The sequence below is a fragment of the Callithrix jacchus genome, chromosome 7, assembly GCF_049354715.1.
Source record: "Callithrix jacchus isolate 240 chromosome 7, calJac240_pri, whole genome shotgun sequence".
Lineage (NCBI taxonomy): Eukaryota > Metazoa > Chordata > Mammalia > Primates > Cebidae > Callithrix > Callithrix jacchus.
Genome location: NC_133508.1, coordinates 153,165,485 through 153,188,489, shown reverse-complemented (window position 1 = coordinate 153,188,489; position 23,005 = coordinate 153,165,485). Strand labels below are relative to the sequence as shown.

The following is a 23,005-nucleotide window of genomic DNA, read 5'->3' as shown; positions in this document are numbered from 1 at the left end:
TCAGTGTTGCTGTATTTTCTATGTGGCCCAAGATCATTCTTCTTCTTCCAGGGTAGCCCAGAAAAGCCAAAAGATTAAATACTTCTGCACTAGATTTTGCATAAATGAGAAGCAAGTGGTTTCGTTAAGCCACTGGGATTTTTGAGGGTTGTCTGCTTCAGGAGCTGACGTTAATAATCTTGATAAATACATCAATATTCCAGAACTTCACATGCGCATCCTTGGATGCGGATCTATTTCTAACCATTGTGATACATACTCAGTGGGCTCTGAAGACCCACAGACTTCAGTTGTGGAAATTTTCATTTCATTGATATTTCCTCCCCTTTGTCTTCTCTGCCTTCTGTTTTGAACTCCTAATATTTAGTTACCTGACCTCCTGGATTATTCCTCTAATTTTATATCTTTTCACTGCTAATTTTCATTTCTTTTTTCTACAGTTTCTGAAATATTTTTCCATTTTTATCTTCCAATCTTTCTACTAAATTTTCTCTTGCATTTGTAACTCTCAAGACCTCTTTTTCCTACCATAAAAGTCCAAAGATCTTTTTCTACATTTGATATATTATTCCCAGACAAGACTTTTTGCCTTTACTGTCGATGTGTGCCTATAATCCATTACTGTTCTGCACACTTTAAAATCTTATATGCATAATCTACCAATATATCATTCTCCAGTTCACTTTATATGTTTATTCATATTGATAAATGTAGTTCCAGTTGATCCATTTCACTGCTTTGTAGATTCTCACGATTATACCCCAGTGTATTTGTGCATCCGTATGTGGCTGGCCATTTATGATGTTTCCGTATTGTAGCTGTGGCCCACATTTCCGAAACCGAAAAACTGAGTCTTGGAGAAGTACTCACTATGTGCTCCATTAAACCATAAATCCAGAGAACAGATTGTTTCTAGATTGCTGCCTCTAGGGAATCTGGGTCCCATGGGTGAAGCTACTAGATACGTATTTGTTAAATGACTAAATGAAATTTGCTTAAAGATCCTAAGGGTCAGATGTAGTCCCAGAACACAGGTCTCCTCCTTTTCATTCTCCCCAGCGGCCTGGCATTTCTGAAGCCAAGAAGGCTCATTCAGGGTAACATACATTGCAGAAAAGTTGTAATGTGGGACATTTGGAATGAGAACTGTTAAAAATTTCATCTTTTATGAGGATTTTTCTGTCTCTTCCTTTAGTTCTGTCAGTTTTCATTTCATAAATGTAAAAGCTTTGCTGTGAAGTGAATACTCATTTGTGATTGTCATGTTTTCCTAATGAATTAATTAGAATGCCCTCATTTTATTATTATGAAAAGCTTTTCTTTTTTCTGATCATATGCTCTCCCTTAGAGTCTATTTGTATATCTGCCTTTGTGAAGTGCCTGTTAAAGTCTTTATTGGATTGTTTGTCTTTTTATTATAAAACTATAAGTGTTCTTTATATATTTCAGATAGAAGTTTTGGTCAGATACATGTGAGACAAATATTCCCTTCCAGTCTGTGGCTTCCCTGTTCCATTTTCTTGTATATATATATACATAAATATATATGTATGTACGTGTATATACATATATTTGCATTTTAGGTTTTGGGGTACATGTGAAGAACATGTAAGATTGTTGTATAGGTACACACACGGCTGTGTGGTTTGCTGCCTTCCTCCCCGTCACCTATATCTGGCATGTCTCCCCATATTATCCCTCCCCAACTCCCTGCCCCTTGCTGTCCCTCCCCAACTCCCCCACAACAGACCCCAGTGTGTGATACTCCCCTCCCTGTGTCCAAAGGGCTAATATCCAGAATCTACAAAGAACTAAAACAGATTTTATATATATATATTTTTTATTGCACTTTAGGTTCTGGTGTACATGTGCAGATTATGCAGGATTGTTGCATAGGTACATACATGGCAATGTGGTTTACTGCCTCCATCCCCCCATCACCTGTATCTGGCATTTCTCCCCATGTTATCCCTCCACAACCTCCCTACCCACCACTATACCTCCCCATTCCCCCACAACAGACCCCAGTGTGTGATGCTCCCCTCCCTGTGTCCATGTGTTCTCATTGTTCAACACCTGCCTATGAGTGACAACATGCAGTGTTTGATTTTCTGTTTGTGTGTCAATTTGCTGAGAATGATGGTTTCCAGATTCATCCATGTCCCTACAAAGGACATGAACTCATCATTTTTTATGGCTGCATAGTATTCTGTGGTGTATATGTCCCATATTTTCCTTGTCCAGTCTATCATCAATGGGCATTTAGGTTGGTTCAAGGTCTTTGCTATTGTAAGCAGTGCCACAATGAACATACATGTGCATGTGTCTTGATAATAGAATGATTTATAATGCTTTGGATATATACCCAGTAATGGGATTGCTGGGTCAAATGGAATTTCTATTTCTAGGTCCATGAGGAATTGCCACACTGTCTTCCACAATAGTTGAACTAATTTACACTCCCACCAACAGTGTAAAAGTGTTCCTATTTCTCCACATCCTCTCCAGCATCTGTTGTGTCCAGATTTTTTAATCATCACCATTCTAACTGGCGTGAGATGGTATCTCAATGTGGTTTTGATTTGCATCTCTCTAATGACCAGTGATGATGAGCATTTTTCATATGTTCGTTGGCCTCATAAATGCCTTCTTTTGAAAAGTGTCTGTTCATATCCATTGCCCACTTTTGAATGGGGTTGTTTTTTTCTTGTAAATCTGTTTTAGTTCTTTGTAGATTCTGAATATTAGCCCTTTGTCAGATGGGTAGATTGCAAAATTTTTTCCCATTCTGTTGGTTGCCAGTTCACTCTAATGATAGTTTCTTTTGCTGTACAGAAGCTGTGGAGTTTAATTAGATCCCATTTGTCTATTGGCTTTTGTTGCCAATGTTTTTGGTTTTCAGTCATGAAGTCCTTGTCTATGCCTATGTCCTGAATGGTTTTTCCTAGGTTTTCTTCCAGGGTTTTAATGGTGTTAGGTCTTACGTTTAAGTCTTTAATCCATCTGGAGTTAATTTTAGTGTAAGGTGTGAGGAAGGGGTCCAGTTTCTGCTTTCTATACATGGCTAGCCAGTTTTCCCAACACCCATTTATTAAACAGGGAATCCTTTCTCCATTGCTTGTTTTTGTCAGGTTTGTCAAAGATCAGATGGTTGTAGATGTGTGGCATTGCCTCTCTTCTGTTCCATTGATCTACATCTCTGTTTTGATTACTGTAGCCTTGTAGTATAGTTTGCCAGGTAGCATGATGCTTCCAGCCTTGTTCTTTTTGCTTAGGATTGTTCTTGGCTCTGTGGACTCTCTTTAAGTTCCATATGAAGTTTAAGGTGGTTTTTTCCAGTTCTGTGAAGAGGGTCATAGAACTGGAAACTTCATGGGGATAACGTTGAATCTACAAATTACTTCGGGCAGTATGGCCATTTTCACAATATTGATTCTTCCTAACCATGAGTATGGAATGTTTTTCTATCTGTTTGTGTCCTCTCTTATTTCCTTGAGCAGTGGTTCATAGTTCTCCTTGAAGAGGTCCTTTACATCCTTTGTTAGTTGTATTCCTAAGTATTTTATGCTCTTTGTAGCAATTGTGAATGGGTGTTTGCTCTTGATTTGGCTCTCTTTTAGTCTGTTATTGGTGTATAGAAATTTCATTTTCTTAACAATGACAAAGAGCAAAAGTTTTTATTGCTTGTGAAAACTAAACCATGTTTAACAATTTTCATGATTCACAGTTTTTTAAATTTTGTCTATAAAATTTTTTGCTTGAGTTTGAAAAGATTTTCCTCAATGTTCTCTTGTAGAAGTTTTACAGTCTTAGCTTTTACTTTTAGATCTAAGATTAATTTGAAGATACATTAGTGTAAGGAATAAGTTAAATGCTGGGATTTATTTTTTTTTAATGGATAGCCAACTGTTCCAACACCATTGTTGAAAAGACAATGTTTTTTCAACATTTTTAGGGCAGGTTCTTCTGCTGTCACCAGCCCATCATTTTCCCAGAATGTAATGCATGCAAAACCCTGGAACAAAGACCATCTCAGGCAAATCTTATACAACAGGTCATACACTTCCCTGAAAGGCTAGATACAGTCAATTCCCACTGCCCAGGAGACCCATTGTAGTTTCCTAAACATGCTCACTTACAGCAGCCCCGATAGAGTGGCAGAGGGAGAAACAGAGGCTTCAAGATGATATTGAGTCATTCAAATCTGCATCATTAATAAGCACTGGAATTAGGACCAGGTCTCAGATCTTTAGCTTCTGATCTGGGGCTCTCTTCTCTGTACATTTCTCTTTCTCCTCTTGCTCCTCATCTTTTTCTTTCTTATTCTTCTGGGTAATGGCATTTAGGCAAATAAGTTTGAGTTTAGTGTACTCATTATTTCAAGTTTATGTAATGTTTATTTCATAAATGTAATTTCTGATTAATTTTCATTTATTCTAGTTGGCAGGTTCATTAATCTATCCTCATTGAATTATCTTGATGCCTTTGGTAAAAAATCAATCAACCATGTATGCATGGATCTGTTTCTGAATTTTCTGTTTTGTCCCTTTGGCATGTTTATCTATCCTTACATCAACATCGCAGAGTCTTGTTTACTATGGCTTCATAGTAAGTATTAAAATCGAGTAGTTTAATCCTCTGAATTTCTTCCTCTTTTAAAAATTATTTTGACCTCAGTCCTTTGCTGTTCCATAAAATATTAGAATTAGATTATATAGTTTGCAAAGGAAAACAGTCTGAGATTGTTGGTAGGTTTCCATTGCACCGATGGACCATTTGAGGAGAACTGTCATTCTAACAATATTCAGCCATGTCATCTGGGAATATTGGTTTAACCCTCTTAGGGTCTTCTTTAATACTTAGGTCTTCTTTAATTCACTCAACAATGTTTTGTAATTTCCATTGTACAATCTGGCCTATAATTGTTAAATTTATCTTGAAGAATTCCAAATTTGATGTTATTATAAAAGGTGATGTTTTTTCAGTTTCATTTGCTAATTTCATTACTAGTATACGGAATTGCAGTTAATTTTTCTGTTCTTTTACCCTGTGATTTTGCTACACTCACGTTACTTTTGGCAACTTTTTTGTAGATTTGTTAGGATTTTATGGACTTTAATGGAAAATAGAACTATGCTTTACTTTTACAAGAAAATAAACAATATATACAAGATTGTATCATTTGAAGCCTACAGTAAAATATTGAAAAGAGGTAGTGAGGATTCATATTTTTGCCTTGATTACGATATTGGGAGTGGGTACGATGGGCAGACTCTGTCTTTCACTGAGCACTATGTTAGCTACATAGTGTGTTTTTTTGCAGATGCCATTTATTAGGTTGTTTGGGTTTGTAAGAAACTGCCATACTCCTTCCCAGAATGACGATACCATTTTACATTCTCACTAGCAATGTATGAGTGATCAATGGCATATCTTTGCCATCATTTTACTTTTAAACTATTGTTTTGGTGGATTCCTTTTCAACAGCATGTAGTAAGATGTTGCATTCTTAACTAGTCTCACAATCTCTGCTTTTTAATTAGTTTATGCCCTTTACCTTTAATGTAATTGTTAATATGGTTTTTATACCGCCTTAATATTTCTTTTACATTAGACTATGCTTAATATTATTTTACCCATCACTAAGGCAATGTTCTTTTTGTTCTTTTTTCTCTCTGTGCTTCAAATAGGATCTTTTCTATTGCATGTTTTCAAGTTCACTCGTGTTTCTTCCTGTTGTGTCTTATCTTTTGTTAATCCCATCCAGTGAGCCTTTATTTCAGATGTTGTGAAATGTTTAGAATTTTTTCATTCCCAAAGTACCAGTTGGTTCTTTTTGTACTATTTCTCTTATCATTATGTTTGTTTTCTTAAAATACTTGAACATATTTGTAAGAGCTATTTTAGCATGTTTGCGTACTATTCCCATTATCATTTTTATTTTGAGGTTCATTTCTATCGACTGACTTGTTATTAGTCACATTTTTCTTCTTGTCACATCTAGAAATATTTAATTGCTCATTGGATATTATGAATTTTATATTGTTGAGTGCCTCAATTTATTGCCATTTTAAACAATCAAATTGTGCTTCATTTTTTCAGGAAAGTAATAATTTTCAGTAATATTACTTCTTTCAGAAGTTGTTTTTGAGCTTTTTGTTGTGGTGAATCTAAAATAGAACTCACTTTTTGTGGAGGTATTTTCACCTTACTAATAAAGCATGAAACCCCCAACCCCCACCAGGAGTCTCTATTTTGTGCCCTGGGTGATTAAAACGGGCTCTCTCTTCTTGCTGGTCGGAATACAATTGTGTTCCAGTCCTGTGTGAGATCTAGCTTTGCTCAGCTTATAGCTCCGCAGCCTCTCTTTGCCCATCCTTGTGGAATTTCACTCTACACAGGTGCAGTTTTGTTTTCAGCAAAGACTCAACTGGACATTTAAGACACAGATTTCTGGACCTCGTTTTCTGTTTAGCTTCCTCCTCTACAGAACTCTGCCCCATGGGTTCCAGTTACCTCAGCCTCCCTGAACTCTGAGCTCTGTATAATCACCTAACTTTTGATTCTGCTTTGGAAACTCCTCCAAATACTTTCATTTCGAATGTGCCTCCTACTAGAATAGCAGAAATACGGGCCTGCTCTGTATCTTTCACTTTATATATTTTCCTTCTTACAGGAATGATAAGCTCACGCTGCCTGTCGTCCTTTGTTGAAAACATCGCTTCATGTATTTGTTCAGCTTTCTAGTTGTTTACGGTGGGAAGGTAAGCCTAGTTCTGTTATTCCACTGTGACTGGAACTAAGTTACCTTTTAAAGAAATTGAGAGAAGAAAAATAGAGCAATGTTTATATTTTTAAAAAATATTTAGAATTTTGAGTTCTCTTTATTTTTAAAATAGATCTAAATTTCTCGTCTGAAGAATTTATTTAGCAGTTATTATAATTATGTCTGCTGGAATTGGTTTCTCTCTGCTTTTGTTTATCAAAAAACATCTTAATTTTGCTTTTATTTTTGAAGTAAGTTTTTGCTGGCTGTAGAATTATAGATTTCAATGGCAAAACCCGCAATTACCTTTGGACCATCCTAATAGTTCTTTATCTTTTATTCTCCACTATTCCTTATATGTCTTATTTTGTTTGCTGATTATTAAAATATTTATTTCATTACTTTATAAATAAATCTGATGAAAATTCAAAATGAACATATACCCAAATAAATTAAATTTAAGAATCAAAGAATAAATCGAGATAAATCATAGTTATTTTTAAAGGCATCTCTTCTGCTTGAGTGGCAAAATGAACTGGTCTTAAATAATACAGTAAAAAATATTTTCTAGTTTGTTAGAAAATAAAGTCAACTGTAAAATCACATGTAGTATAGTGTATATTGTACCTCAATAGGTAGTTTTTTTATCCCTCACCTCGTTCCTGCTTTCCCCACTCTGAGTTTCCATGGTGTGTTGTATCTGGACAGTCTATCTGCCTTTGCATACCCAACAGCTTAGCTCCCACTTACAAGCAAGAACATACAGTATTTGGTTTTCCATTCCTGAGTTACTTTACTTAGAGCAATAGCCTCCAATTTTATCCAACTTGCTGCAAAAGACATTATTTCATTCCTTTTTATGGTTAATTAGTACTCCATGATATATTTATACCACATTTTCCTTATACTCTTATCAGTTGATGGGCACTTAGGTTGATTTCATATCTATGCAGTTGTGAATTGCACCATAATAAACACATACAGGTGTCCTTTTAATATGATTTATTTTCCTTTGGGTAGATACCCAGTCACTGGATGGAATGGTAGATCTACTTTTAGCATTTTGAGAATTTTTCATAGACGTTGTACTAATTGACATTCCCACCATCAGCATGTAAGTGTTCTCTTTTTACCACATCGACTCAATATCTATTATTTTTTCACTTTTTATTAATGGCCATTCTGGCTGGGGTAAGGTGGTCTTTCATTGCCATTTTAATGTATTTCTTTATGATTCATGATGTTGAGCATGTTTTTCATATGGCTTTTGTATATCTTCTTTTGAGATATGTCTATGTAATTTGCGCATTTTTAAGTGGGATTACTTGGTTTTTTTCCTTGCTGATTGTTTTATTTCCTTGTAGATTCAGGATATTTGTCCTTTATTTGTCTACTTTTGTTTTTGTTGCATTTGCTTTTGAGGTCATCGTAAATTCTTTGCCTAGGACAATGTCCAGAAAAGTTTTTCCTAGGTTTTCTTCTAGAATGTTGATGGTTTCAGGTCTTAGATCTTTTTATATGGTGAGAGATAGGGATCTAGTTTTATTTTTCACATGTGGCTATCCAATTTTCCCAGCACCATTTATTGAAAAGGGTGTCCTTTCCCTGGTTTGTGTTTTTGTATATTTGTCAGAGACCAGTTGGTTGCATTTGGCTTTATTTCTGGGTTCTCTATTCTATTCCATTTGTCTATATATCAACTTTTATACCAGTATCATGTTGGTTTGGTTACTATAGCCTTATATAATTTGAAGTCAAATACTGTGATGCCTCCAGATTCTTTTTGCTTAGGATTGATTTGGCTATTCAGGTTTTTGTTTTTTTTTTTTTTTGTCTTGTATGAATTTTAGGATTGTTTTTTCTAATTTTTTTGAAGAATGATGTTGGTATTTTGAAAGAAATTGCATTAAATACATAGATTGTTTTGGGCAGTATGGTCATTTTTATCACACTAATTCTTCCAGTACATGAACAGGGGATGTAGTTTCGTTTGTTTGTATTACTTACGATTTTTTTCAGCACTGTTTTGTAGTTCTCCTTGTAGAGATCTTTCATCTCCTTGGTTGAGTATGTTCTTAAGTACTCTATTTTATTTTTATAGCCATTGTAACAGAGATTGAGTTCTTGATTTGATTCTCAGCTCTGTCATTGTTGGCATATAACAGTACTATGATTTGTGTACATTGGTCTTGTAAGCTGAGACTTTACTGAATTCATTGACCAAATCTAGGAGTCTTTTGGAGGAGTCTGTAGGGTTTTCTAGATACAAGGTCATATCATGGGCAAACAGAGATAGTTTGATTTCCTCTTTTCTCATATGGGTGCCTTTTATTTCATCCTCTTGCCTGATTGCTCTGGCTAGGACTTTCAGTACTATGTTTAACAGAAGTGGTGAAAGTGGGCATCCTTGTCTTGTTCCAGTTCTTAGGAGGAATGCTTTCAACTTTTCCCCCATTCAGTATGATACTGGCTGTGGGTTTGCCATATATGATTTCATTATTTTGAGGCATATTCTTTCTATGCCTAGTTTGTTGAAGGTTTTAATCACAAAGGGATGCTGGATTTTATCAAATGATTTTTCTACATTTATTGAGATGATCATATGGCTTTTGTTTTTAATCACATTTATTGACTTGTGTATGTCGAACCTTCTTCTCTGATCCCTGGGATGGAACCCACTCGATTATAGTGAATTTTTTTTTTTTATGTTCTCTTGGCTTTGGTTTGTTAGTATTTTGTTGGGAATTTTTGCATCTATGTTCATCAGAGATATTGGTCTGTAGTTTTTTTAATTTTGTTTCGTTGTTGTCATGCCCTTTCCTGGCTTTTGCATCCAGGTGATACTGGCTTTGTAGAAAGAATTAGGGAGGATTCCCTCCTTCTCAATCTTTTGGAATAGTTTCAGTAAGATTGGTACCCATCCTTCTTTAAATATTTGGTAGAATTCAGCTGTAAATCTGTCTGGTTCTGGGCTTTTTGTTGTTCTTGGCAGACTTTTTATTACTGATTCAATATCACTACTTTTTATTGATTTCTTCATGATATCTATTTTTTCCTGATTCAAAGTAGGGGAATTGTATGTTTACGGGAATTTCTCAATTCCCTCTAGATTTTCTAGTTTGTCAATCATCACTTGTATTGTTTGTGGTCATTTTTTCAGGTGTGTAATTTTAAAATACTGTTTATTTTGATTAATGTAGTTTAAAAGCAGTATGAGAGAGTGTGCTTCTTGTAATGGCAGAGTAGCTTGTATTGTATTAACCTTCCTGCAGATAACAATAATACACTCTAAATAAAATGTGAAAATTTCGAGAAGTATTTATTTTCCAGTGTTATGTGCCAAAATGTTTCTTTTTTTTTTTTTTTGAGTTAACCAGCCTTTAAAACAACTTAATCTTTGTTAATACTGAGAATTACAATGTTGATATTATGTAGATGATGGAAGAATTTGGCTCTTGGGACTTTTTTTGTGAAAAAGAATTGTTATTACCACAAGAACAGATGTGATAAGAATTATTTCACAAGTCTCTAAACTATTTGCTTTTGTTTCTATGAGACCATTGTCTTTATACCTGGAGAAAATGAAAAACTGCTCCCCCACTATTGGACTGTTTCCTTGTGGATAAACCCAACCAATCCTAGTCTGCCCCCTGGCTAATGACTGCACCTACTAGAAAGTTCTTGCAAACTACTATGTCCCTTGGCTTGGACCTGAACTTTTAAAAAAAAATTCCACATCTCTCACTTCAATCACGCTAAAGTGCACTTATTTAGGTCCTGGCTGAGCATGGTGTTGCATCCAGCACGTCAAACATGTGCAGTCTCTATCGTCAAGGCAGACAACATCATGTCAGAGTAGCACAGGCAAGTCAGCATAAACACTGACTCCTTTAAGTCTGTGGTCTACTGTGCCTATAGGATACCAAACATCTGGATGAAAGATGGAACTTTCAGTCAGGAAGTTTGCTGCTCTTCAGATAATTGAATGGACTTTTATGTGAATTGTACAAACCCAGCAATGATAATAGTTATATCAACTTTTATTTATATTATGATTTACAACTGCAGAGAATGTGTTTTTATGTGTGTGTGTGTGTGTGTGTGTGTGTGTGTGTGTGTGTATAAAGCCTCATTTAATTACAATGTCTTTATGGAATACGCTTAATTATCCCATTTTACAGATGAGGAATTTGAGAGATTTATCAAGCATGTATTGATCTCATATGCTGTCCCAGAAACAAAGCCTACGAAGGAGAAATAAAATAATCCCCGCCTTAAACTTGCTCAAAGACCAAGAGAGGAGCTTGAAATTGAATGAACTTGACTTGCCCAAGGTCACACAACTAGTAACTCTGAGATCTGGGACTCAGTCCAACTTTTCTGGCACCAAATGCAGCACTCTCTTCATAGCTGCCTCCAATAAAGGCCACATGCACTTACAGAGCAGTGACTAGAAAGGAGAAGGGACGGGGAGCCACTGGAGATGGGAGTCTTATTCATGTCAAGATCAGAAATGAAGCGCAAGTTGTGGAAATTACAGTCACAAAGACTATGCCCAGACATTGGAAAATGCTTCTGATATAATGTCTGGTTCAAAAGAGAGAGGGAGAAAGATAGCAAAACACAAATGGCAGCTCTACCATATTCACTTGATATACATGTGGACACACAGGATAAAAACATGGCTAAATTAAAACAGCTGGATTTTTTTCAGGTGGCAGGGTGATGACCGAACTTTCCCTTTTTTATTTTCCTTCTTTTTCTAAACTATGAACTATTACTTTGTAGTTTCATTTATGTTGCTAAAATATAAACTACAGACAGGAAAAGGGATCACAGAAATATTAAGGCTTTCATAGATAGACGAGGCTGGATGCACAGCCCACTTCTGCCAATGACTTCTTGTATGATCTCGGGAAAATTATTTAAGTTCCCCGTACGTCAGTTTCTCTGACAGAGAATAATGCCAACCTTGCAGGATTCTGTTTAGAATTAGAGATTAGATGTTGAACACCTGGTACACATAAAGCAACCACTCAGCCTGTAATTAATTTCGTCATGATTACATAGTATGAACCAAGAACTGTGTGAGAGAACAGATAGGCATTGCCAGGCCTGCTGTGAGCCACAGGTTTGGCCAAGAGTCTGCAGTGGCATCTTTAAAACCTGGAAGCATCCTCATCCACAGCAAAAACAGGTATTGAGCCAAGTCCTAGGGATATACAAATATATAAAACACTGCCTTGTCTTAAAAGGGTTTATTATCAATCTCTTTATCTACTCAATAGACACTTGGCACCTCCTATAAGTCAGAGACTGAAAGAAGCACTAGCAGTATGAAGATTAAATAGGACACAGTCCTTGCTATAGTTCAGTAAAGAAGCGGCAATAACGGAAACAGGTGAATACAAGAGCGTGGTGATCGTAGCCTTAAAGTTGGGCATAGGCCGGGCGCGGTGGCTCAAGCCTGTAATCCCAGCACTTTAGGAGGCGGAGGCGGGTGGATCACGAGGTCAAGAGATCGAGACCATCCTGGTCAACATGGTGAAACCCCGTCTCTACTAAAAATACAAAAAATTAGCTGGGCATGGTGGCACATGTCTGTAATCCCAGCTACTCAGGAGGCTGAGGCAGGAGAATAGCCTGAATCCAGGAGGTGGAGGCTGCGGTGAGCCGAGATCGCACCATTGCACTCCAGCCTGGGTAACAAGAGAGAAACTCCGTCTCAAATTAAAAAAAAAAAAAGCTAGGCATATGAGAACACAGATAGATAAACACCTCATTCAATCTGGTGTGGGAAGAGGGGGTGTCTAGTAAGAATTTTGGAAAGGGGTTGGCCCCTGAGCTGAACCTTAGCATATAAGCGGGAGTTCGGAAAAAGGAACCGGATGGAATGTAGTCAAGATCCCAGGCAGAGAGGAAAACACATGCAACAGCATTTTGGAAAACCACAAGCAGTGCAGTTTTGCCAGAGCATAGAATTTGAAGCAGGGGATGAGACTGGAGAGGTGAGTGAGGACCAACTCACATGAGGTTCTGTACACCATATTCAGAGAGCAACAGAGGGTTTGAAGCTGAGGAGACAGGCATTACGGTAGTCAGACTGACATTTCAGATAAAGCCTCTGCAGCCCTGTGGGATTCCAGGTTCCCTATGGAGGGAAGACTTGCCCGGGACAAGCCTGGCTGCAGTTACCGGTCACCTCGAAGGGTTCAGAAGGAAGATGCTTTTGGGTTGAGACAGTGATCATAGGGATGGAGATCAGAGGGATGGAAGTCAACTAGCAGGACTGTCTTTAACGATCCCAAGAGCCCAGTGAGAAGTAGAAAGGAAATACTAAAACTTCAGGAGGGGTTTTGTCACAGACACAGTCTAGGAAAGCGTCATGGAAGAGGTGACACATCAGCAGCCCTTTAAAGAAGAATGGGACCCAGGTGGAGATGAGGAACAGATCTCAGACAGGGAAAAAGAATTGAAAAAAATCAAAGCAGCAGCATTATTTAGGTGCTGTTCACAGAAGTAGGTCAGCTAGCGGTAAGGGTGTATGATCAACATGCCTTCTACATTGTGAATTCTCATTCCCGTCATAGGGAAAGCATTTGTGGCAAGATAGATTATATTTTCTCCCCTAAATCTCCTCCTTTCCTGAGGCTAGGCATAAAGAGATACTAAAATAAGCTCAAGGTAGAGACAGATTCAGAAATTCTTCTAGATTATAAATCCAGAAAAGATATGACAGAGTTGCCCCCAATGGCATGGAAGGGCTGGTGGTCGTATGGTGACTTCAGGCTGTGACCAGGCAAGAATAGAGTCTTTGTCCTCTGCTCCTTTCTCATCCTCCCCTCCAGTCCCACTCCGTGCCATCCAGGGGCTGTCAGGAGTGACTGGCTGAGAAGTGTGCCAAGAAGGAGCACAATCAAGGAGGCGGGGTTCCTGGGGAGGGGGAAAGAATGTCCAAAAACAAGAGATTTCCTTGCAACCAGGATATCATGGGGGATCCCCAAGGCTTGCAGCAGAGGTCAACACCCTTCTGTAAAGGGCTTCGTGTGAATTCACTCTGCCTCAACTACACAGTTCTACCATTGTGGAGAAAAGCAGTCACACATAATACATAAATTAATAAGCATTCCTGTTTCCGTAAAACTTTATTTATGGACACTGAGATTTTAATTTCATAAAATGTTCACACTGCAAAATACTATTCTTTTTACATTTTTAAAAACCATTTAAAAATGTAAAAATTATTCTTAGATCATATACAAAAATAGGCAACAGGCTAGATTTAGTGTGCAGAGTACGGTTTGCCATGCCTGGCCTAGAAAAAGGATCTCATGACAGGTGGGGAGCCAGGATGGGTCAGCCGGCGTAGAGGAGCAGCTTCCAAACCCACGGCCCTGGGGAATCTGTACGGGATGAAACACTGGACTGAACGTGAAGAAAATAACTGCCCTCTATGCTTTTTTTTTTTAATTTTTTATTGGATTTTAGGTTTTGGGGTGCATGAGCAGAGCATGCAAGACAGTTGCATAGGAACACACATGGCAGTGTGCTTTGCTTTCCTTCTCCCCTTCACCCACATTTGGCATTTCTCCCCGGGCTATCCCTCCCCACCTCCCCCTCCCACTGGCCCTCCCCTTTTCCCCCCAATAGACCCCAGTGTTTAGTACTCCCCTCCCTGTGTCCATGTGTTCTCATTTTTCATCACCCGCCTATGAGTGAGAATATGCGGTGTTTCATTTTCTGTTCTTGTGTCAGTTTGCTGAGGATGACGTTCTCCAGATTCATCCATGTCCCTACAAACGACACAAACTCATCATTTCTGATTGCTGCATAATATTCCATGGTGTATATGTGCCACATTTTTCCAATCCAGCTTTTACGAGTTTCACTTACTTCTCTAACAGGACGTTGTGTAGTCATGGATCGTACCACCCTTTCCCCCGTAATTAAGGATGTCGTGATGGGGTTTCACATGCTTTTATATTAATTAAATTTTAAAAAGGTGCTTCCTAGATTTCTGTAAACTCTATCAGGGTAATTAAAGTCCTCAAAAAAAAATTAAATAATAAAACAAAAGCAGGTCAGGCACGGTGGCTCACGCCCGTAATCCCAACACTTTGGGAGGCCAAGGTGGGCAGATCACTTGAGGTCAGGAGTTAGAGACCAGCCTGAAACCCCATCTTTACTAAAAGTACAAAAATTTTAGTGGCAGGCACCTATAATTCTAGCTACTTTGGAGGCTGAGGCAGGAGAATTGGTTGAACCTGGGAAGGAGAGGTTGCAGTGAGCCAAGATGGAACCATTGTACTCTAACCTGGGTGACAAAGCAAGACTCCCATCTAAAAAACAAAACAAAACAAAAAAACAGCAATACATATCCTGGCTATCATATGCTCCTCTAGCTACTAAAAAGAATCAAGTAATTCAGGTGACACCTGGCCCAGGCCTCAGCTGGACCTCCCAGTTGGCCCTAGGCCTCAGTTGTCCATCTGGGAAATAGGCAGAACCTCTTAAAATGCTTAAATGCAAATCAAAACCACACTGAGATACCATCTCACACCAGTTAGAATGGCGATCATTAAAAAATCTGGAGAGAACAGATGCTGGAGAGGATGTGGAGAAAAAGGAACACTTTTACACTGTTGGTGGGAGTGTAAATTAGTTCAACCATTGTGGAAGACAGTGTGGCGATTCCTCAAGGCCTTAGAAATAGAAATTCCATTTGACCCAGCAATCCCATTACTGGGTATATATCCAAAGGACTATAAATCATTCTCTATAAGGACACATGCACACGAATGTTCATTGCAGCACTGTTTACAATAGCAAAGACCTGGAACCAACCCAAATGCCCATCGATGATAGATTGGACTGGGAAAATGTGGCACATATACACCATGGAATATTATGCAGCAATCAAAAACGATGAGTTCGTGTCCTTTGTAAGGACATGGATGAAACTGGAGAACATCATTCTCAGCAAACTGACACAAGAACAGAAAATGAAATACCACATATTCTCACTCATAGGTAGGTGAGGAAAAATGAGAGCACATGGACACACGGAAGGGAGTACTACACATCGGGATCTCTTTGGGGGAATGGGGAGGGACAGCGGGGCGGGGAGCTTGGGAGGGATCCTGGGGAGAAATGCCAAATGTGGGTGAAGGGCAGGAAGGCAGCAAAACACACTGCCATGTGTGTACCTATGCAACTATTTTGCATGTACTGCACATGTACCCCAAAACCTAAAATGCAATAAAATAAAATAAAATAAAATGCTTGAGACTTACTCTTGCCTAACCGGCTGCTCTCACTTGTGAGATCCTTGGACCTTCCTCAGAAACACAATGTTTATTTACCCTAACAAATCTCAGTCACTTCCCCCACTGCATACTGAATCAAAGATTGATGTGATCTTGTTTGGAAAACACCTGAAAATCCTTGAGCTTTGTCTGTCCTTCTAACAACATAACCGAGGGGCAGCTGTGCATCAAAATAAGATCGTCAGGAAGATGAACTTGCAAGACTTTTGAAAAAGAGCCCAATTGTTTCCCTTGGCTTAAGTACAAGTCTCGGGATTTCCTTAAAACAAATAATCAATATCGTGTCAAATTCAGTCTCTAAAAACTGCTGGCCTATAAATCCCTCCCTCTGCCCAAGCCACTGCTCCCGGAATAAAAGGATTCATATAATCACACTTCCCCTGATTTCTGCTTTTTGGAAGCAAATATCCCCCCTTACTAGGGAAAATATTTGGGATGTTTCTACTCTCCTGTTCCCTCACCTCTGCTCCAAGAGTTCCCAGCCACCACCGCAGACTCCTTCTCCTGTTACACTTATAATCTTTTAAAGGTAGGTATGAAAGAAAGGGGCCAAGGAGAAGAGAAGCCCCTAGGGAAAATAAGGATTATGTTGTGGGTTCTTATCCCTGACATTCCTCCTGCTCTCGGCTGGTCCTTGTGACAGGAAAAAAAAGCCAGCCACTGCACCAAGGACCTTAAAAGCATGTGATTCACAGAATTCACACCTGAAAGGACTCTGCCAGGGAGGTTTTACAGAAGCAAATATGGCAAACTTGGTTGTGTGCATTCCCAACAACTCAAAGCTCACAGAACTTGTCTGGCTCTTAGCAGGGAGCCCACCCCTAATTTCCCATCTTAAGTCTCCAGGCAAAATCCATTTTCCGCCACGAGGCACAGACTGGCTCAACTGGCTTCCCACAGTCCAGTTCTGTAGGAAGCACACAGCTCTGCTGAAAACATATTCATCCTCTTCTCCCATTTGATCTTTCTTCCACATGCCTTTTGGATTAATGCTGGCATTTTTGTTTCCATCTGTTTTCAACTCTTGGCTAGAAATGTACAAGTCCAGCTCTACCCCTCTGCAGGGTGAGGGGCTCCTCTGCAAAGTGCTGCTCTGAAGAAGGGGGTGGCGGGACATCTGTGGAAGATCAACGGCATGCCTTCTTTCAAATCAACAACTCTGAATGAGTGCCTTCTATGTGCCAGGCATACTGCACTTGCTAGATGCCAAGTCTCAGAGCTGCTTAAAACTCCACCCAGGCTCCAATTTCACCCTTACAATGGCCTAAAAGACATAAGATAACCCCCTCTCTCACCTCCCTAAGCTCATCTTCTACAAAACCCTGTCTCTGCTCTCCCGCAGTCATACCTTGGAGCCCTTGCACTGGAAGGAACACCTTTTCCCCGGAGTGGCTAACTCCCCCTGGAAGGAACACCTTTTCCCCAGAGTGGCTAACTCCCCCTGGAAGGAACACCTTTTCCCCGGAGTGGCTAACTCCCCCAGCTTCTTCAGGTTGTTGCTCAAATATCACCTTTTCAGCAAGACTTAAACTGATAGTGCTGTTGAAAACCGCAGCCCCTCCACGCACTCCTTATCCCTGTTCTGAGCCTGCCTGCTCTGGGTTTGCTTTTTCCATCGCACTTAGCACCTGCTGCCTTGGACAGGGTCTCTAGAGTACACAGCTCAAGAGGTTGAATTCCAGGGAAGCAGAAAGGAGGGAACAGAGGAGTAGGGAGGGAAAAAGGAAGAGCAAACATAGGTTTCCAAATTGACCACAGCCCTGTAACAAGCTACTGGCTGGGTCCCAGGGGACATATTCAGAAAGGGGCATGAAGCTAATGTGTCTCCACCGTCTGCCTAGGGACAGTGAAAGAGAGAAAATGTGTCTTCAGTATCTGACTTCCATTGGTCAAACTTTGCCCTGTGGGTGTCGGTTTTCTCATACTTCCAGGTGATGAGAACAAGGGCTGTACATGGTCCTTTACCTAAGAGTCAGTGAGGAAGCCCCAGGGCAGAAGGTGAGAGTGGAGAGATAAGCAGCTCAGGCAGCCAGTAAGGAGATAGAGGCCCTGCATGTGAGCAACAGGAGGGATGGGGCAATCCTCGCAGTGGCCCCTGAGCCTGCAGGGTGGCAGCAGTGGGTAGAGGAGGCACCAGCAGCAAGCTGTGGCCAGGGCTGCTCCCACAGGACAAGGTAAATGTGTGGATCTCGACTGTGCATAAACTGAAACCCACACAACCTTCCCACGTGGTATCCACCTCCCACAGCTAGATTATAAGCTGCACATAGGCAATAGCTTTCTCTGTTTTTCTCCTGGATGCATCCCAAAGGTCTACAACAGGCTTGGCATATGACCAATCTTTAATACACAATTGAAAAAACCAAAGAGCTATGATAATGTGTACGAGACAGACCTAGTCCTCAAGGAGCCCACAGTACTCAGAGGGACGCAGATCATTGAGCAGATCATTTCAGTACAGACTGGGGAGTGCTGTGCTGGAGACTGGCAAAGAAGTAGCACGGCTAGGATTTGAACTTGAAGCTGCCTCTGTCAAAGTCTAAGCTTATAATCGTCTCCCTCTAGCACTGTACTCCTGGGTCTTAGTGCCCTCTTTTGTAAAATGAAAAGATAAGACTAGATAATCTTTAAAGCCTTTAAGCCGCATCCTAAGTATGTTAATATCAAAGAGAAATGGTCCAGCCCAGACATTGTAAGAAGTGAATGGGTACTGTGCAGGACAAGTACACCTGCATTAGTCCATTCTCACACTGCTATGAAGAAATGCCCAAGGTAATTTATAAGAAAAGAGGTTTAATTGATTCACAGTTCCAGATGGCTAGGGAGGTCTCAGGAAATTTACAATCATGGTAGAAGGCACCTCTTCACAGCGGCGAGAGAGAGAATAAATGCCAGCAGGGGAAATACCGGATACTTAAAAAACCATCAGATCTTGTGAGAACTCACTCACTATCACAAGAACAGCATGGGGGAAACCACCCCCATGATTCAATTACCTCCCACTGGGTCCCTCGCATAACACATGGGGATTACAGGAACTGCAATTCAAGATGAGACTTGGGTGGGGACACAGCCAAACCATATCAACACCTATGGTATAGTGTGGGCCACCAAGAAGGTGTGAGTCACCAGCAGCCTCCTTCTGGCCCCCAGACCCAGGGGCACTAGTCTTTCCTGCTGTACATGAGCACATACACAGGAGACCAGCCTGGTCAGGGTGGAGGGACGCCAGAGGAAACAGGAGGTGGGATCATAAAGACACATACAGAGTGTCCTCTGCAGCTCCAAGTTACAAAGCATGATTCATGGAAGCTCAGCCATTCACATGCTGCATAACTTGAGGGTTGGAGGACACCAGAGAAATTGAGGTGGAAGCTGTGATTCAGCAACAACATGACTCAGGCCCTCAACTGGCAATCTAGATCAACACTGTCCAGTGCAAATATAATACAGGCCATATGTGTGATTTCACATTCTCCAGTAACTGCATTTTCAAAAGTGAAAGAAGTGAAATTAATATTGATAATATATTTTGTTTAACCCGATACATCCAAAATACAATCACCTTAACATGTAATCAATGTAAAAACCTCTTGAGTTGTATGACAGTTATAATTTTCATACTAAGTCTTTAAAATCTGGTGTGTGTTTTGTATTCACAGCACATCTCAACAAGGACCAGCCACTTTTCAAGTGTTTAATAGCTACGGGTACCGGACAGCGCAGGTCTCGTGTGTGCCGCTGGTGCTGACAGAGGACATCGCACATTCCCACATGGATACACGTGCGCCTGTGCACACATACCCACACATGCACATGCTGTGTGCACACACATATGCACATGTTCATACCAGACCAGCACAAACCAAGGAACTTTGTCAAATATCAGCATCAGGACCAGCAAATCACACAAATTAGAGCCCTGAACCCAAGCATCTGGGTATAGCGGGAGAAACTACTTGAGGCCCAGGGGAAATGGACACCAACCTGAATTCATAGAGTGCCGACAAAGCATTTCCCCGCGTGAGAGGAAGCCAGCCCCTCACGGGGGAAAGAAGGCATCTGGCTTACTGCCCTTTGAAGTTCAATTCACCTTTTAATATCAAGAGTAAAAGACCAAGAAAAAGAACTGGAGGCCTTTAAGCAATTGAGGCAAGAGGTCAAAGGACCTTGGTCAGTTCCTTGGGAAATGAGTTTCATATGAGATTCAGGAGAGGAAAGAAAACTGTTGAAAATTTATAAAGCTAACAGTTTGTGCACTCAAATGGTGTCAAACCACAGGACCCTGGAGCCTTAACACATTAATGAAAGCCTCAGCCCTAAACTCATTTACACGAAAATTAATTACCGTTCCAGCCGGACCCACAGAAGCAAGGGGTAGCAGGGAAGCTGTGTGCTTTTCAAAAGTGAAGGGCTTAGAGACTGCTGGGGGACTGTGGTTTTTCCAGGAATGGGATGGATTGAAATGGATCTGTGGAAAGAAAGAAAGAAAAGAAAACGTTTTCAACCTTCCATTGTAGCTCCCACATACCAACCAAACATGCCAAGAAATGAAGGAAGGATGCATCCCCTGCCACTGGGAGACCTTTTTCCTCCCTCAGGCACAACCTCTGGCAGTATGCAGTGTCTGTCCCCAGCCCTCCCCATCAAGTCCGCACCAGATGGGCCGCACTTCAGAATTACACTTGGGGAGCGTTTACTCGCTGCACTTGTGAGGTGGAGACTGGAGCCACATGGAAGGCACATGCAGGAAATGCGCTGTAATAATCTTATGTTTATAATTCTGGGAGAAGGATGGCAGAGTCAAGGATGGGATTGATCAGGTTCCAAATCTATTTCCTGGAGTCAGATTTAAAAGAGAGATGTTAAGGGCAAAATCTCTAACGACATGGGTACGCTGCAGCAAGCAGCAAGTTTATTTCTATCGGTGTTTATACAGATTTTTTAAATCTGTTGCTTTCTTCTCACCCGTACCAGCCCATCCCTGCCAAAGCTTACAGAACTCTGAAAACTGCGTCTTGTAATATATTCTTATCAAGCTCAGAAAAGTGACTCTCTGAGGGTTCACTTAGAGGACAGCAACCCCCTTTTGCTGTAATGCAGCTATGATTTTTTATTGTTGTTGAGATTTTAAGCATTGCCATCTGAAAACCTTGTATATGTTTGTGGACGTTAACCATTTCTCCAATCATAGTCCAGCTCCTAAATTCCTCTCTGAGGCAAACCAAAGCTTAGAAGGGATCTGTTCCCGTTCCCCAGCAGACCCATCCAAAGAGACGTTTTCAGGCCTGAGCTGGCTGCTCTCCTGGAGCTGCCTGTGAATCACCGTTGCTCCTTGTCTCTGTCAATTAGGATGTGAGGTTTCACAGCTCTTGTCGGGAAGCAGATTTCCTAGGCTCCCTAGCACAGCCTTTACATGTAGTCACATGACTCAGGAACGCTGTGACGGAATGCAGACAGGCAGGTGAGCTGGAAAACTAACTGTAAGGATGACTAAGAGTAATTCCCACCCTCTGTACAGCACTTTACAAATTGCAAAATGATTCTGCACACAGTATCTCATTTGACTTCATGCACCCTGTGAGGTCAGAATTTAACCTTTTTTGAATAAGGAAGTTGACGCTTACTTTGCAGACACATCTCACTTAAGATCACATATATAGGCCGGGCACGGTGGCTCAAGCCTGTAATCCCAGCACTCTGGGAGGCCGAGGCGGGTGGATCACGAGGTCAAGAGATCGAGACCATCCTGGTCAACATGGTGAAACCCCGTCTCTACTAAAGATACAAAAAATTAGCTGGGCATGGTGGTGCGTGCCTGTAATCCCAGCTACTCGGGAGGCTGAGAGGCAGGAGAATTGCCTGAACCCAGGAGGCGGAGGTTGCGGTGAGCCGAGATAGCACCATTGCACTACAGCCTGGGTCACAAGAGCGAAACTCCATCTAAAAAAAAAAAAAAAAAAAAGGTCACACATACAATTCGTGGTGGGGAGAAGTTCTTCGAGTAACACATCCATGCTGCTCTATCCATGACTCACTTTTAGACAGCAGCGAGTTATTCCAGTCACCAGAGATGTTTTCATTGAACTTACTTAATCAAACCCTGAATATGTAAGGCCTGTGTAATCACAAAGTAACATGCCTCTTTTACCTATCTCTTTTTAAAAATTGTTTATTTTATTTTTAAATTTTGATCGATTGTTTATTTATTTATTTTGAGACTGGGTTATAAGAATTGCTAAGTTCCGTATTTTTGGTAGAGACCAGGTTTCACCATGTTGCCAAGGCTGGTCTTGAACTCCTGGGCTCCAGCGACCCACCCACCTTAGCCACCCAAAGTGTTGAGATCACAGGCATGAGCCACTGCACCTAGCCTACCTAACACATTTCCAAGCCCTTTCCTTCATGCCCTTTTGATGATACGTAAAACAATTCCAGTATTCACCCCAAATGAATATAATGAGAAGAAAAAGTAAAATTTCAACCAAATATTTATTGAGGCCCTACTATGTAAGAAACAAAAAACCTTGATGCCCACTCTTTAGAAGTTTCTATTGTTTGAAGAGAAAAGGTATAGATTGTTGAGAGTTAGATAGCAACACAGGGTAACAAAACAAGATCTGTCTGCTGTCAAAAGCATGAGATGCATACTGGGCTGGAGGAAACCATGAGATTTTGTGGAGAATGAAAACATGAGCAAGCCCTGGGCAGTGACTTCCAAGCTTCGCTGAAGATAAGAGTCACCAGGAGCGCTTGTTGAAGGTGCGGATTCCCTTTAGACTTTGATCCAGGCCTCCAGAATCAGAATTTCCAGGAGAAAGGCCTGGTAAACCATGTATTTAACCTGTGCCCTTGCTGACTCTCAGGGAGGGCTAGGAAACAGGAGGCACCAGGAGTCAGCTCCAGAGGCTGA

General features: G+C 40.5%; 1 long non-coding RNA gene across 1 annotated transcript in view; it reads right to left on the bottom strand.

Moving 5' to 3' along the window:
- LOC118143101 (uncharacterized) overlaps positions 1-23,005 on the bottom strand; it is a 74,509-nt gene that overhangs the window by 14,040 nt on the left and 37,464 nt on the right. Inside the window, exon 3 of the long non-coding RNA XR_013520357.1 lies at positions 20,441-22,035. This is a non-coding gene — a long non-coding RNA (uncharacterized LOC118143101). The remainder of the gene's footprint in view (positions 1-20,440; positions 22,036-23,005) is intronic.